The 14,705-nt window shown below is 38.8% G+C and overlaps 1 long non-coding RNA gene across 1 annotated transcript in view; it reads left to right on the top strand.

The window, feature by feature from the left end:
• The window catches only part of LOC147846563 (uncharacterized), a 198,545-nt gene extending 197,332 nt beyond the window's left edge, over positions 1-1,213 (top strand). Inside the window, exon 3 of the long non-coding RNA XR_015479246.1 lies at positions 499-1,213. This is a non-coding gene — a long non-coding RNA (uncharacterized LOC147846563). The remainder of the gene's footprint in view (positions 1-498) is intronic.
• The last annotated feature ends 13,492 nt before the right edge of the window (positions 1,214-14,705 follow it).

Raw genomic sequence — 14,705 nt, 5'->3', positions numbered from 1 at the left:
TCATCTGAGAAATATCGCTAAATTACGAAATATGCTATCCATCTCAGATGCAGAAAAGCTAGTCCATGCTTTTATGACTTCGAGACTGGATTACTGTAATGCTCTATTTGCTGGCTGCCCAGCATCCTCTATTAACAAACTTCAATTAGTACAAAATGCAGCAGCCAGAGTTCTGACCAGGTCCAGAAAATATGATCATATGACCCCAATTTTATCCTCCTTACACTGGCTGCCTGTTAAATTTCGTATTGAATTTAAAATATTACTTCTCACCTATAAAGCTCTAAATAATCTAGCTCCTGTTTATCTAACCAACCTTCTGTCTCGCTACGAACCAACTCGCTCCTTAAGATCTCAAAATTCAGGGCTTCTGGTAGTACCTAGAATAGCAAAATCAAGTAAAGGAGGTCGAGCCTTCTCTTTCATGGCTCCTACACTCTGGAATAGCCTTCCTGATAACGTCCGAGGCTCAGACACACTCTCCCAGTTCAAAACTAGATTAAAGACCTATCTGTTTAGTAAAGCATACACTCAGTGCATCACCTAGCGGGTTCCACACAGGCTTCTGCATCTTGCTTATATACACTATGAACAGCAGCTACGCTAATTATTCTCTTTATTCTCTATTTTCACCTGGGGATACTCATCCCGAGGTCCTCAGATTAGGCGGAGTCACTGATTGGATCCAAGACCAGCGACGTGATGATCCCAAGGATTCCATATTCGGGACCAGGCTGTATCCTGAGCTGCTGCTGCGCTGATGGTCATGGGGAGTGGAGAACATGAGTCTGATTCCAGCGACGCTCCAGGGACAGACGAGTCTTCATTGAGGCCATCTTCCAGCATAAACCACGGCGAATGAAGTTCTGCACAAGACTTTTGGCCAGCGGAGAAATTAAAATGGTCGTGCCCAACTGAGTCTGGTTCTCTCAAGGTTTTTTTTCTTCACTCCCATCAGGTGAAGTTTTTTTCCCTCTCCGCTGTCGCCACTGCCTCGCATGGTTCAGGATTGGTAGAGCTACGCATCGATGAATTTGCTCTTCAGTGTTTGAACTCTCAGTAATGATTAAATCACACTGAACAGAGCTAAACTGAACTGAACTGAACTTAAACACTAAAACCTGAACCACACTGTTCCAGTTACTATGACCATTTATGTGAAGCTGCTTTGACACAATCTACATTGTAAAAGCGCTATACAAATAAAGCTGAATTGAATTGAATTGAATTTTACACTCATTCATTCATTTATTAATATAAACACACTTATATTTTACACTCATTCATTCATTCATTAATATAAACACACTTATATTTTACACTCATTCATTCATTCATTAATATAAACACACTTATATTTTACACTCATTCATTCATTCATTAATATAAACACACTTATATTTTACACTCATTCATTCAGCAATATAAACACACTTATATTTTACACTCATTCATTCATTCATTAATATAAACACACTTATATTTTACACTCATTCATTCATTCATTCAATAATATAAGCACACTTATATTTTACACTCATTCATTCATTCATTCATTCATTCATTAATATAAACACACTTATATTTTACACTCATTCATTCATTCATTAATATAAACACACTTATATTTTACAATCATTCATTCATTCATTCATTAATATAAACACACTTATATTTTACACTCATTCATTCATTCATTAATATAAACACACTTATATTTTACACTCATTCATTCATTCATTAATATAAACACACTTATATTTTACACTCATTCATTCATTCATTAATATAAACACACTTATCTTTTACACTCATTCATTCATTCATTAATATAAACACACTTATATTTTACACTCATTCATTCATTCATTAATATAAACACACTTATATTTTACACTCATTCATTCATTCATTAATATAAACACACTTATATTTTACACTCATTCATTCATTCATTAATATAAACACACTTATATTTTACACTCATTCATTCATTCATTAATATAAACACACTTATATTTTACACTCATTCATTCATTCATTAATATAAACACACTTATATTTTACACTCATTCATTCATTCATTAATATAAACACACTTATATTTTACACTCATTCATTCAGCAATATAAACACACTTATATTTTACACTCATTCATTCATTCATTAATATAAACACACTTATATTTTACACTCATTCATTCATTCAATAATATAAACACACTTATATTTTACACTCATTCATTCATTCATTCATTCATTCATTAATATAAACACACTTATATTTTACACTCATTCATTCATTCATTAATATAAACACACTTATATTTTACAATCATTCATTCATTCATTCATTAATATAAACACACTTATATTTTACACTCATTCATTCATTCATTAATATAAACACACTTATATTTTACACTCATTCATTCATTCATTAATATAAACACACTTATATTTTACACTCATTCATTCATTCATTAATATAAACACACTTATCTTTTACACTCATTCATTCATTCATTAATATAAACACACTTATATTTTACACTCATTCATTCATTCATTAATATAAACACACTTATATTTTACACTCATTCATTCATTCATTAATATAAACACACTTATATTTTACACTCATTCATTCATTCATTAATATAAACACACTTATATTTTACACTCATTCATTCATTCATTAATATAAACACACTTATATTTTACACTCATTCATTCATTCATTAATATAAACACACTTATATTTTACACTCATTCATTCATTCATTAATATAAACACACTTATATTTTACACTCATTCATTCAGCAATATAAACACACTTATATTTTACACTCATTCATTCATTCATTAATATAAACACACTTATATTTTACACTCATTCATTCATTCAATAATATAAACACACTTATATTTTACACTCATTCATTCATTCATTCATTAATATAAACACACTTATATTTTACACTCATTCATTCATTCATTAATATAAACACACTTATATTTTACAATCATTCATTCATTCATTCATTAATATAAACACACTTATATTTTACACTCATTCATTCATTCATTGCTCCGGTTTCCCCCACAGTCCAAAGACATGCGGTACAGGTGAATTGGGTAGGTTAAATTGTCCCTAGTGTATGAGTGTATGTGTGAATGAGTGTGTGTGGATGTTTCCCAGAGATGGGTTGCAGCTCAAAGGGCAACCACTGCTTAAAAAACATGCTGGATAAGTTAGAGGTTCATTCCGCTGTGGCGACACCAGATTAATAAAGGGGCTAAGCCGACAAGAAAATGAATGAATGAATTACTGTGGTGGGTTGACTTTTTATACCTTTTGTTTTATCACTCACATTAATTGATTCATCTAAACATTTATTGACAATGTTAATACTATTAGAATTGTAATTTTGTAATTAATTTTGTTACTGTGTTTGGTTCATTTTTTATACCTTTCATGTTTTTATCCCATTTTGAATATTATCATATTTAATAGCATAATACTTTTTGAATCATATTAAAAACTAATACTATTAACGTTTCTCCTTTAGCATAATAGAAAGTTTCTATATGTTAAGATTCTTCATGAAATGGCAGATGCAGTTTTACGTGTGGGTTTTCCTCCAGGTGCTACACAGTCCAAAGGTGAACTGGATGAACTAAATTGGCTGTTGTGTGCGATTATGTGTAAATGTAAGAGTGTATGGGTGTTTCCCGGTGCTGGTTTGTGACTGGAAAGGGCATCCGCTGTGCAACTGAAATCTGCAGGAAGGGAGATCTCCAGGAACAGGGTTGGCCACCCCTGGACTAACCTGAAGGAAAATGAATGAGTGAATGTAAATGGCACCTTATTGTGCAGTGTTCATACATAAAATCATGTCATAGAAATCAGCAAAAGGACACGTGAATATACGAGCTGGAGGAGGATGTTTTATAACTTTAATAAAGGAGATTTTACATGCTAAAACAGGTATAAACATCAGTCAGATGACAGAAAGGATGTAACGGACTGTAATAGTCTGATTGTTGTTTTCAGCAACGCTCACATTTCAACACGAAACAGACGCCAAACAAAAAACAAGTCCTGCTCGTCGCACCAGTTTCATTTACAACTGAACAGATGGAAACTTTCGATAACAAGAAGATTTCCAAGTGAGAACAAAGACTTGATTGTAATCTGTGCTCATTTTCCGCACTGTAATCTCATTTTACATGAGAAAGAGGATAAAGCCGCTGCATTGAACTGTTATATAGCCACAAATAATTATTAGTAATTATTTATTTTAAAGGAAAAGTCATGTACAACTTGGATTGTTGTAGAGTTTGCAAATGTAAGCAGAGTTTGATCTATATACACTACCTGACTAAAGTCTTGTCGCCTATCCAAGTTTTAGGATAAGTTGACTTCTAGTTGATCATTTGGTGTCAGAAGGGGCTCATATGAAAGGCAAAGGCCTCTAGATTACGCTTATTTGAGAAAATTAAATATGATCATGCCTTGATTTTGAATGATTTTATTAGGACAGTAAGGTCCGACTTTGCTTAGAAAAAAGTCTTGTCACTGAACAAAAATAATGTCCAGTATAGAATATAAAGTCCTGCTGCAGTGGAAACAGAATGAATATTGTGTCTGACTCCATCATGAGCTTGGAGGACTGCATCCATACATCTCTGACATGACTCAAATCACTGATTAATAAAGTCATCTGGAATGGCAAAGAAAGCGTTCTTGCAGGACTCCCAGAGTTCATCAAGATTTTTGGATTCATCTTCAATGCCTCCTTCTTCTTACCCCAGACATGCTCAATAATGTTTATGTCTGGTGACTGGGCTGGCCAATCCTGGAGCACCTTCACCTTCTTTGCTTTCAGGAGTTTTGATGTGGAGGCTGAAGTATGAGAAGGAGCGCTATCCTGCTGGAGAATTGTCCCTCTCCTGTGGTTTGTAATGTAATGAGCAGCACAAATGTCTTGATACCTTAGGCTGTTGATGTTGCCATCCACTCTGCAGATCTCTCACACGCCCCCATACTGAATGTAACCCCAAACCATGATTTTTCCTTCACCAAACTTGACAGATTTGTGTGAGAATCTTGGGTTCATGCAGGTTCCAGTAGGTCTTCAGCAGTATTGGTGATTATTGGGATGCAGCTCAACAGATCATTCATCTGAAAAATCCCTTTGTCAGCTAGTGTATGTACGGAGTCGCCGGCAGTCGCACTTTTTTTCATTGATTTATTTATTTGACCATATCCTCACTCTTTTTATCCATTATTTTGCCACAGCTCAGCTCTTCTTATTTATGGTCTCGCAGCCCCAAAATAAAAAATGAAATAAAAAAAGATCCTCATCTGAATAAATCTTTTTTTTTATTTCAGTTTCATCCAGTTTCTAATGACACTATCATGTCTTTTTCAAGAAAACAGCTGCTTTAGAACTTCAAATGTTCAACAACCCTACAGTTTTATATGTCTTAACAGTAAAAATGAAAAAAATAAAAAAGATTTACTCAGGTAAGAATCGAACTCGGGTCATAGGGCATCATAGTGTATTGTGCTAACCGCTGGACCACAACGGCGCTACTATGTTTGTATGGCTGGAATGATACTTAATCCTCATCATCACCCTGCAGGCTACATTTTACTCATGGGGCTGCGAGACAATAAATAAGAAGAGCTGAGCTGCGGCAAAATAATGGATAAAAAGAGTGAGGCTATGGTCAAATAAATAAATAAATGAAAAAAGTGCGACTGCGACTGCTGGCGACTCCGTTCGCCATGCTGGAGAGGAACAGTCTGTGCAAAAGGAGCGCAGAGTGGGTGTCATCGACTACAGCTCTCATCTGATTGGCTGAAAGCAGGGGCGGACTGGGACTAAAACCAGCCCTGGCACTGTAGCCACTTTACCACACCGACACAGCCCCATCCACAGACACGCACATTCACTACTTATATTGGTGTACAGATGGTAAAAATAATATAAGCTGTAACATATGTAATAGATATTTAAACATTTAATGTATGTGACTGGAACAAAAACAACCCATTTCTAACAAATAAATTCTGTCTCTTTATTAATCAGGGGTCGCCACAGCGGAATAACCGCCATCTTATTCAGCATATGTTTTATGCAGCGGATGGCCTCCAAGGTGCAACCCATCACTGGGAAACCCCTACACACACACATTCACAAACATGAACTATGGACAATTAGGCCTACCCAATTCACCTATAGCACATTTGTTTGGACATGTGAGGGAAACCGGGAGGAAACCCACGCGAACATGCAAACTCCACACAGAAACACCAACTTTCAAGACTATTTCAGTGAATTTTCTGCATTTAGCAAACTTTTAGAGCAATTTTTTGCTTTCTCTGAATTTTTCGGCACCGGCTTTCATTTTTACCGTCCCTCTCTGACAATAAGCTTGTGTTGCACTTACTGTTTGTTTGACATTCTTGCCAGATTTTGATTACGTCCGCATAACCTCTAATTTGGGTCAGCTCATCTCGAACCAGCCGGCCATTGCCGATTGGGCCAATGCTTAACATTTAATATTATTATTACTATCATCATCATCATCATCATCATAATATTCACATCTTGCAAGAGATAAAAGCTGCCTGCATGTAAAAACAATACATACAAAAAATAATAATAATTAAAAAATAGCATACCGGCTCACATTTGAAAAATGGTCCGGCCCTTCTGGCATTTGCTAGAATTGCCAGATGGCCAGTCCGCCGCTGGCTGAAAGGTATGAGTTGCCCTGCCTGTGGCAGGAAAGTCTCAAAAATGCATACACACTTATCCAGTGGGAGTCGTACGTGAAAGAGGATTTGCACATTCTCATTCAGGATGAACTCGCAAGTTTTAAACATTCAAAACTTTTTGTACACTCTTGTCACACAACCAGCGATCGCTTTCCAAAGATCGCTGGTTCTCACACAAACTCTCAGGACTACACTTCCGCATTCCCCAGGACTACACATTCATACATGCACTTCTCCCAGACACGCACGCCTGCTCATTCATCTACCCTGATTACAATCACCAGCTGCACCTTGTCAGAGACTGATACAAACCATTCATAAGCCACTCTTTCAGCCTTCCAGTTTGCCGAGTCTTGTTTGCATTTTGTGACGCGTGTCCCTGTCTTGTTTCTCCGTGTTAGACCTTAGCCTTGTTTACCCTTGTTCTCTAGTTTAGCCGCCTGCCTTATGACCAATTACCTGAATGTCGATTACGATTATGGATTTGCCTGCATATTTTTTAGATTAGATTCAACTTTATTGTCATTACACATGTGCAAGTACAATGCAACGAAATGCAGTTTAGGTCTAACCAGCAGTGCAATAGCAGCAAGTGCAGGATACAGGAATAAGTTATAAAGTGCAGTTATAGAAAACTATGGTGATATTTACAGATGGATGTACTGTGAACATTATATACAGGTTGGATAAGCTATGAGCAGATTTACAATATATGAATATATGTGCAGGTTGCTATTAATAATCAGTAGTGTGCAGATAGATAAACATGATTACAAGTGTATATGTAACAATATATGAATATATGTACAGGGATAGATAAACATGACCTGTTATACCTGTTAACACCTGATTTGACCACTGCTTGCCTGACGCTGAATAAACCTGCATATTGGATCTTACCTCCAGTTGTCTTTGTCACTCCACCCAGTCGTTACACTTATACTTTTGCAAATGGTGTTTTGTATTTGTGAAACGTATTTTATGTTAAATGTATTTTTATTTTGTGCATGTGAAATTTTTTTGTGAATATAAATAAATATTTTCCGGACGTGAATTTGATTTTATGCACGTGAATTTGGCTACGCATGTGTACATCGCACTTTTGCGTGAATTTCTTTTGTGTCTTTTCTGACTCCATACAGTTTAGTTCATCAATTCACCTATAGTGCATGAGTTTGGACTGTGGGGAAACCGGAGCACCCGGAGGAAACCAACACCAACACGGGGAGAACTCCACACAGAAATGCCAACTGACCCAGCTGGGACTTGAACCAGCGACCTTCTTGCTGTGAGGCTGTGGCCACCGTGTCGCCAAAGAATCAGATCAATGTGTTTTAAAACTCTTTGATTATTACATTATTATATAAATACTGTAAACCTAAGACCCTCTACAGATGATTTGCTGGATTTTAACACTTGATTGTTACAGATGAGGGTTTAGTCAGGTTTAGTTGAGGTCCGGCTGGGGGAGTGTACAGTACACCAACCCCCCCCCCCCCCCCCACCCCCCCCAGACTGCAGTCTTCCAAGAAAACTGGAACCAAAATAAATCTTTCCGTGATGTGCAGACATATTTCATAAATGCTGAACACGCCGACGGTCTAGATGAACCCAGAGCTGTCCTTCAGAATATAGGAGAAAGTTCATGAGAGTACTGTGTGTGTGTGTCTGTGTGAGTGTGTGTGAACAGGATTATGTGGTTTACAGGGACAAAATGTTGTATAATGACATGGCGATGAGTAAGTTTTTAGTACTTTATTGCAGTAAGGTGGTTTACAAGGACACCTGTAAAACACCTGAACTAAAAAGCTGTGTGTGAGTGTGTGTCTGTGTGAAAAAGAGTGTGCATGTGGAAGAGTATGAGTGTGTGTGTATTTCTATCTGAGAGAGTTTGTGTCCTATCATACACCCGGCGCAATAAGGCACAAGACGTGTTTTGCTATTTGTTTTGCGCGAATTTTTTGCTATTTTCAGACCAGCGCAACTGTAATTTTCCCGTTTTGCGCCACGTTGTTTAAATGGTAAATCATTTGCACTGCTTTGTGGACTCATGAGTGTGCTGGTCTATAAAGGAGGTGTGTTAAGGTGCATTGTTGGTAGTGATGGGTCGTTCATGAACGATTCCTTCATTTTGAACGAATCTTCAATATGACTCGGTAACTACGAGTCTTCTGAGGGCGTGATTTGTTCATCCGCGCGTGCGCACTTTTGAGCAGGCAGTATCGTTAATTTCAAGTCTTCATCACATTGGCAGAAGCCAATCATGCGCGTTTAGAGCCGGAAAAAGAATTGATCCGTTCACCTCTCGAGTCCTCTATCGGGTCTGAATCACTCGTTCATCACAGGCCAATCATACTCGTTTAGAGCCGGAAAAAGAATTGATTCGTTCACCTCTTAAGTCCTCTATCGGGTCTGAATCACTCGTTCATTACAGGCCAATCATATGTGTTTAGAGCCGGAAAAAGAATTGATCCACTCACCTCTCGAGTCCTCTATCGGGTCTGAGTCATTCGTTCCTCACGAGCCAATCATACGCGTTTAGAGCCGGAAAGTCGGGATTTGAGTCATTCTGTCACGTGACGAATGAACGATCATGGTCCTATCGGCTTAGACTGCATTGATTAAGATTATATGTGACTGTCAGTGTAACGTGAATGAACCCCTGACATTTGAAGATATGAAGAGGTGAGCTGAGCAAAGAGACAACAATGCCTTCAAAGACAAAAGAGCAGGTAAACATTAAATTATTATTTTCTCCTTCTTATATTCTATTTGTGACTTATTTGTCGTGCAATCAACATTTTGGGCTAGCTGTAGATGTGTTTGGAAGCAATTCGTAACATTTGAATAATATTTTGGCAAATTGAACCAGATGAACGAAATGACTCGAAAAAAAGATTCGTTCATCTTGATGAACGAGACTCAAAGATCCGAGTCAGTAAAATACTCTGAACTTCCCATCACTAATTGTTGGAGTGTTGCTATTTTGAGGAACTAAAATAGACCGCACCCTTAAAGGGCCATGAAACCCCTTGTTTCACGTTTTTTTCACACCTCTGCTATGGAAAAAGTCAGGAAAGCAGGCGTGTCCAGCTCTGTTTAGGGGGGAGTGTTGGAGGAGGAAAAAAAAGGCATGGTCTGTAAAGATTTGCATTAAAAAGGGAGTGTCAATTAAGATTTGAAGACAGAGGCTGTTTCTCAATTCCAAGAACGCAGAGAACGGACTTGTGTTCTTGTGGAGAGCGGTCTTGCCAGGTGTCCTCGGAAGAACGAACTCAGGAGACCGCGAGGGCAGAGAACGCGTCCTGTGAGAATTGAGATGCTGCATTCTTCCTGATGGTCACATGACCTTCACGTGTTTTAAATGGTAAATTATTTAAACATTACAGCCTTCATACAACGATTTATTGTTTTTCCCCTTTTCAAAATATATACTTTGCATAAAAACATTATAAATATATGTTGCACATTATAAATAAAACAGATTTTAATACGAATTTCAGCAAACAAACACCCTTAATGTGTTTATTCCTTTATTAAGATGTCCATGTTAATGTTTACTTTCACCGTTTCATTTAGAGAAACTCCTGAGGTAAATAAGTTTCATCTCTGAACTTTAAAAATAAATCTAGATAAAATGCAGCGCTTCCCACCTCCAGTCGCAATGACTTCTGGGACTTCCAGAGCAAGTTCAGTGCTCAAGTCTGCATCAGTGCGTCCTCGATATCAAGATCACATCCGGGAAGTTTCACGCGTCCTCCGTACTTGCGGTCTTGAGTATTGGAACTGAACTTAGGCAGCTGATGATGACGTTTCACGAGAACACAAGGACGCAAGACGGCTGAAGAACGCATATTGAGAAACAGCCAGAGACACAGTACATCAGTAATCGAATTATTTACCAAATTATTAAATGGTGGACTTTTACTGCAGTTTGGCTCTTTCATTCAGGAATTTCATTCATGCCCCTCGTGACAAACGAGATATTTAATTCGAGAAATTGCTGGAAGCTTGTATCTTTCATGCAATGTTTGTTACCGCACGGTGAATGAGAGAAAATAACCCACCGCATTTCTCTGTAACTTAGATGCACTCGGTAGGTAGCGTCAGAAAGCCGTGTGTGTTATTCCTGTCACAAAATGCGGTGAAAATCCTACACGACGGTAAGTTTGATTGTGGTGCTTACATGTTTACACTCAGAGAGCAGCATTTACAGCGGATCTTTCAGTCCATAATATTGTAGTGATACTAACGTACTGTAAACTTTATTAACAGAAATCATTTGACTAAGGTCCGTCTTTAAACACTGAAAGAGTACTGCTGATGATAACAACTAGCTTTGCCTCTGAATAAACAAACAAAGACCACTGATCACTCACTTGCCAAACAGTGGCGTAGCGGACGGGTCCCGCAGGGCATGCACCGCTGGGGGGGGGGGCTGTGTGATTAGGGGGCCCCACGTTGTTGCGATTTTCAATAATTGAAAATCCGGCAACCACAATAATCAAACTCTTTGGAATAACTGTGGTCGGAACCAAAGTTCACAGGTCTGTGTTCTCTGAACTCCTCTCAAGCGGTGGACTACTTTATTCTGATTGCTTACCATAAAGTTGACTTGATTTCAACTCTTCTCGACGCCCAAATAGGAGAATACGCGCCGTTCCTCGCCGCCGGTTCTCGTTAAAAATGAATGACTTCTGGCTACTTTGACGCTCTCGCCGCTTTCGGTTTGGGATCGCTCCTCAGTTTGTGATGGCTTTCCCGCGTTGTCGCTCCAACCCGCCTCCCTTCCCCACTCCTCAATTTGTGATCGCTCCCCGCGTAGTCCAGCTGCACTCTCATAGAGGGAAAATGAAAACAAAACCTTCACTGCAGCACATTATAAAAGCAACACTGACAACCCGTATATCCAGTTCTCTCTTACGGGCTCATTGTGGTAACATAGCCTCGCGGACGTTTCTGCGGACCGCAAAATACGTCCCGGGTGGTACGTATTCGAGCGTTTTTTGTTTTCACGGATCCGCGAGAGGCCGCTGTGCACGCTTTTTCGCGTATTGAGAGCCTCTCGGACCCGCACGAAAAGCTGCCGGAGGCCGCTGTGGAGCGACCATCCGTCCGACAGGCCACCCTCCTCCTCTCCTCCTCCTTCCCTAAACCCAAGCGACGGTTTGCAAAAGCAGTCCAAAAAAAAGCAAAAGCCCTCGTTTTCGATTTCGTCCGTGTTTTCGGATCCCGCCGCATTCTCGCCCATATTTTTCGCATTCTGTTTTTCATCGTACCTGATTTCTGGAATCGCTCTTCCCCGGACCCGATCGTCCCCGCGGCCATCTCCTCCTCCTCCGGGCCTCCGCTCCGCCGACGTAACGCTGCGAGCTAAGCTGACAAACTGGTAGCCTCCACTCGGAGGCGAGCCGTCGGCCGGCGAGCGCAAAGAGGAGGAGAGGCCCGCACCGCCCCGCAGCGTTCGCTCGAGAAAAACTAAACGCGGCCGTACGTACCTCTGGCCACGTAAATCGTAGTCTCCAAAAACGTCCACGGGGCTACGTTTCCAGAATGAGCTTGAGTTACAATTCTTCTTCTCCCGCTTGGCAATACAACGCGGCTTCTCTAAACACTGCCATCTGAACACTGTTACTATCATGCATATTAATGAAGTTGCACAATAAAGCGCGCTGATTGTTTTGAACTTAGTCTTACTCATGCATTAATGCAGCACACTCAGAGACATAATAAGGCACAAACAGGTACAGACGTCCAGTCTACATGCTGGAATACACGCTAAGATCTCATGGCCGTGACGCAGCTTCAAAAATTCATTTCAGACCGGAAGTACGAATTTGCTCAAAATAACACAAAAACAACCAATTTTCACTTTTTAGTGACATATAGGTGTCCTGATAGTGTTTTTAGCAGTGTGGGACACATATACGACTCAACAGCTCAAAAAATGTGTTTTGGTGTTTCATGACCCTTTGACCAACAAGTTCAGCGCAGAGCGTGTTAGTTATGCACCTTAAACGCGTACAAATTGCTAAGTACACACAGGATGTACAGCAATACACAAATATCTTTAGAAATGAAAAAGAATTAAAGGATTAAAATGTTTTTTAAAAAATTCTAATAATTTAATTTTATTAGAAAATAAAAAAGAATATTTAAATTTATTATAATTTAAGGTCCCACTTTATATAAAGTGGCCTTAACTAATATGTACTTACATAGGAATTAATAGTTTGTTACAATGTACTTCTTGTGTAAATACATGTATTCACTGTGTACTTATGCTTGATTAAATACATGTATGTAATAACATCTGTAATTAACTTTTGTAATTACATTTGTAAATACACTGTTGACCATCCCTTACACCTTAACCCACCCTTAAACCTACCCATACCACCAAACCTGTCCATAACCCAACCTCTATCCCAACTCAAAAGCACCACAAGTGCTCTCAAATACATTATAAACACAGTAAGTACATTGCATTTATTTTTTGATGTAAGTACATAGTAGTTAAGGACACTTAATATAGGCAAGGCAAGGCAAGGCAAGTTTATTTATATAGCACATTTCATACACAATGGCAATTCAAAGTGCTTTACATAAACAAGAATAAAAGAAACAAGTAAAATAAAAATAAAAACAAATAATAAAAATGCATAAAAACAAAACAAAACATAAAAACAGGTAAAATGTGATATAAAAGAATGAAGAAGAAGAGAAAAACATGATAGTGCAATCTGTCGGACGCAGCACAGTGCTCATTCAGTAAAGGCACAGCTAAACAGATGTGTTTTCAGTCTTGATTTGAATGTGCCTAATGTTGGAGCACATCTGATCATTTCTGGAAGCTGATTCCAGCAGCGAGGGGCGTAGTGGCTAAAAGCCGATTCACCCTGCTTTGACTGAACTCTTGGAACTTCTAGTTTATATGATCCTAAAGATCTGAGTGATCTGTTAGGTTTGTATTGAGTGAGCATATCTGTGATGTATTTAGGTCCTAGGCCATTTAGTGATTTATAGACCAGTAATAATACTTTAAAATCTATTCTGAATGTAACTGGCAGCCAGTGTAAAGACCTGAGGACAGGTGTGATGTGCTCTGATTTTCTGGTTCTGGTTAGAATTCTGGCTGCAGCGTTCTGGATGAGCTGCAACTGTCTGACTGTCTTTTTAGGAAGGCCAGTGAGGAGTCCATTACAGTAATCCACCCTGCTGCTGATAAAAGCATGAACAAGTTTTTCTAAATCTTCACTAGAAACAAAGCATCTGATTCTTGCTATGTTTTTGAGATGATAGTATGCTGATTTACTGACTGCTTTGACATGACTGTTGAAACTCAGATCTGACTCCAGAGTCACACCAAGATTCTTGACCTTATTTTTTGTCGTTTGACCTTTAGTGTCAAGGTACGCATTTACCTTGAGAACCTCATCTTTGTTTCCAAACACAATAGTTTCAGTTTTCTCTTTGTTTAACTGAAGAAAGTTTTGGCACATCCAATTGCTCATTTCATCAATACATTGGCAGAGGGTGTCAATGGGGCTGTAGTCATTAGGCTGTAAGGCTAGGTAGATCTGAGTGTCATCAGCATAGCTGTGGTAGGAGATTTGGTTCTTTCTCATTATTTGGCTTAGAGGGAGCATGTAAAGGTTGAACAGGAGAGGTGCCAGAATCGAGCCTTGTGGGACTCCACACGTCATGGGTGTCCACCTCGACCTATGGTCACCTATACTGACATGGTAACCTCTACCTTCTAGGTAAGATCTAAACCATTTGAGGACCGTGCCAGATAGTCCGACCCAGTTTTCCAGCCTATCCAGAAGTATGCTGTGATCGACAGTGTCAAATGCAGCACTGAGATCCAACAATACCAGCACTGTTATTTTACCTGAATCTGTATTTAGG

Source organism: Danio rerio, chromosome 2, assembly GCF_052040795.2.
Source record: "Danio rerio strain M-AB ecotype USA chromosome 2, GRCz13ab, whole genome shotgun sequence".
In the NCBI taxonomy this organism is placed as follows: Eukaryota; Metazoa; Chordata; class Actinopteri; order Cypriniformes; family Danionidae; genus Danio; species Danio rerio.
This window is presented reverse-complemented; position numbering and strand designations above follow the sequence as displayed.